This window comes from Nuphar pumila, chromosome 8 (genome assembly GCF_984573655.1).
Source record: "Nuphar pumila chromosome 8, dmNupPumi1.hap1.1, whole genome shotgun sequence".
NCBI classification, from domain to species: domain Eukaryota; kingdom Viridiplantae; phylum Streptophyta; class Magnoliopsida; order Nymphaeales; family Nymphaeaceae; genus Nuphar; species Nuphar pumila.
Window position 1 is genome coordinate 89,206,558 of NC_143256.1, and position 3,784 is coordinate 89,210,341.

The following is a 3,784-nucleotide window of genomic DNA, read 5'->3' on the forward strand; positions in this document are numbered from 1 at the left end:
TGTCATCGTCTCCTTTTGCCCATTTGAATTTGCGATTAAAATCTCATGTCGAGATGATTGATTTATGGTTTTGAATTTTCTGCAATATTACTGCGTGTTCTAGTATAGCTGATTTACTGCATCTAGTGTAGTAGTGTTTTGTATTTTCAATATACTATTGGGTCGGCTGATAATTAAAAAAAAAGAAGAAGAAGAAGAGAAGTCATATAAAAAAAAACAGGGGAAATGAAATCGATCATCTGATTGATATTTGAATCAGACCAATTTGGACAACCGATTTTGATCAATCTACAAAGTGATTACTGGTTCTAATACCAGCAAATTGATAACAAAATTTTTTAGGTGAGTTGATCGGAACTTGATCAATCTGAGCTTTTGACCAAATGTCGAAGGATGTTGAATGTGGCATATGAATCTATCTTCATTTTGTATCACTTCAATTTTCTACGTTGTTAATTTCATCAGAATTTTGGATTTGTGATCCTCTGATGATCTTTGTTGGACATAGGTTGAAGGAGCATTTTGAATATCGAATGTGGAATCAGATGAATCTGATTTGAATCCTTGGGTGAACGAGGATTTAACTAAGTTTTGTGACAATACTTAGCCGTGCGGATCAACCTCAGGACTGAACCAAACTTGTTTAAAAGGATTCGTTCTACAAGATTGCATAAGATTTGTTTTCACCATTTATTACTCTGTAAAATGCTTCGATTCTCTGAATATGGGAATGAGTGTTGACATAACTCTGGAAAGAGTGAATAATCGTGTGCTTTATAGAGTGAATGACCAGGTTTTAGCAGTGAATGATATGTGCCAGGCATGAATGATGTTAGCCTTTGTTAGCATGCATTAGCATTTATTAGCATATGTTAAAATCAATTTCAGCATTTGTCAGCATATGTTAAAATTAGTTTCAGCATCTATCAGCGCATCTGTTACAGTTTCAGCATCCATTAGCAGGTTTATCAGCATTTATTAGTATATCTTGATTAGCAAATGTTAGCACCAGTTTCAATATCTGTAGCATCATGTTATATACTGGAGGAAAACTGGAGGAAATGAGGAACAGACTATCAGATCATGATATTGAATGCCAATCCCATTATCTTCATATCATATGCATCAACAGGTACCACATCACCCATCAACTTGGCAATCATATTTTCAGATGATATCTTTGTCAATTCAGGTTTCCCTCCCATTTACTTGTTTCGCTTATTTTACGTTTGCATTCATTTGGTATTGGTCCAACATTCTGGTATTATAAAAGGTCATTTATTAAGGTGTTTTGTGATGAATAACCTAGCATTGTCTTTTCCCCAGCTGTGTATTCCTGGTTATCACAGACTAGCAACCCCCGTGGTAGCAGATTATTTACTTCATTTTTTTTTCTTCCTTTTTTTTCTCTCTTTTCTTCTTCAATACCACTAAAGTCTCGTCATTAACAGTTTCATTTTGTAGGTTAAATCTGCCTCTCCATATTTCGGTCTGATCGATCTACAGGTAAAGTCCTATGACCTTCTATTGATATTTATATCCCATATCAAATTGAATGATCATATTTCGGTAGCATCAGCCTATCACATATAAGAATAGTTTGTCCAATTTAATATGCTTGGGTCTTATTTCACGTTATGTTTGTGCTTACCTGCAAGTTGTTATAATTTTTTTTTTCCTTTTGTGAGCTGTGTGCATTTGACGGAATATGTATACCCAACATATTCAAACCTCCAGTCTGGTTGACTGAATCCATTGGAAAAAGAAATAAGATGAATCTGAGTCATGTTTGAACCTGTATAGCAAAAACCTGTGATCTGCGTTATGGCCAGATTTTGAATCTTCCCTCTTTGCTGAGTTTTGTCACATTACTTCTGAATTTAGAGTCAAACTTTAAGTACCAAGAAATTTGGGTATATTCCAAGCACTGGAGGGTGAGGCGAGATGTGTTAAACAAACAACCAATGTAGGTAAGCATGATGAATCAGTTACATTAGGATGGGTGAAGTGATTAAAATCCATGCAGGGTATATACGGTGGTAGTTTTGATCTTTATGGGTTAAAATTAGTGGTGAGCCTATGAATCCGCGTTAACCTCCTGATTAGTTTCAGTATATTGTCCCATGTTAGATACTGAGGTGTTGGCACAATGAAATGTAAATGACCATGAGAGTCTGTTGGCCATTCTGTACTGACAGTGTGTCGGCCTTCAATAAAGTTGGCATCCACTGGAGTGTCAACTTCTGTATACTAATTACAATGTCCATGATAGGATTTAGTTGGTTGTATTATCAAATGCTGTATAGCATTAGGTTTTGACAAAAATGGTACCACCAGTGGATCCATTATATGCTGTCACTTGCTGTTACCTGATTCCCATACGATCGGCCATTGTCTGCTGTTGAATCACCACGGCATCACTCACCACACCACTAATGGTGTGTACCACTGTGTTCTTCAATAATGCAGTCACTCATTACTAAATATAGCAAATGCATTGTGTTTTTACATTATATCTCCACTCCATATCATTATTTCCATCCTCTATCATGCGTATACATAGGTGTGAGAAATCCCATGTTACCTATCATGCATATCTACTGCCTATGGATACATATTGGGTTGGCGTTTTGTGTTTAGGTGATTGTATCCTCATAGTTATTTAGATAAAGATATTTTCATATGCCCTTCCCTTAGAATTTGGGCATAACCCTGTTCATTTCTTTCATTTAGATATTCACATGTATACATTCTTCATTAATATAAATGATCACCCTTGATCATATGTATATAGGTGTTGATAGCTAACTCAAGATTTTACAGGGAACATATGGAAAACATCATTACTTGGGATTGTAAATTCCATTTCTACATGATTGTAATAGTTAGATCTAGAATGGGAAATTTACATTTCCTTGTTTTAGATAGAATGAATGAGCATTGTAAATATCATGAATTACTTGTTATTTATGCAATTTTCCTTTATTTCTCAAATTCATACAATGGTGAAACACGAACGGCACGTGCACCATTTTTGTAAGAGGTAATTAATCCTAAGTTGATGATTTACATCAATGGCCATAGTCAGGATGTAAACAAAACTTAGGATTTTTATCTTTTACGAAATAACACTGGATCCACACTGGATCCGTTTTCAAAATTCATCATATTTTCCTTAAATATTTTCTTCTTTTATCAGAATTTAACTTAAAATTAATTCAAAATATATACCAATGGCCATAGTCAGGGTATATTGAGAGTTAATTTCATTTTAAATCCTATAAAAGCACCAAATGTGTTTCATTCTTCACCTGAATTTAAATATAGATTATTATATAATACATTCAATGACCATAGTCAAGGATGTATTATATCTTCAATCTTATTTTAATTCATTTAAAGAATGGGATAGCTTTTCAAAATCCAATTTCAAAAATTTAAATTCATTCATCATTTAGGATAGAATTGCATCATATTTTTAAAATTTCTTTTTTCATAAATCCAAGTAATTCTTTCCTTCATTTCTCAGATCAAATCCTATTCATAAATTCAAATTCAACTATATTTCTCAAAAGGATTCAAGAATTCAATTTCAAGGTCCCATTTGACTTTGAAAACTGTGGAATCAACTTATATCCAAAATTCAAATTATAACTTTAAATTCAAAATCCAAATTGACTTTGAAATTCATTTTATATTCAAAACTCTAACCAAATCCAAAGTTCAAATTAACTTTGAGATTCTCTTCATCTGCTAAATTCCAGACTCAAGCTTCAAAGTCCAA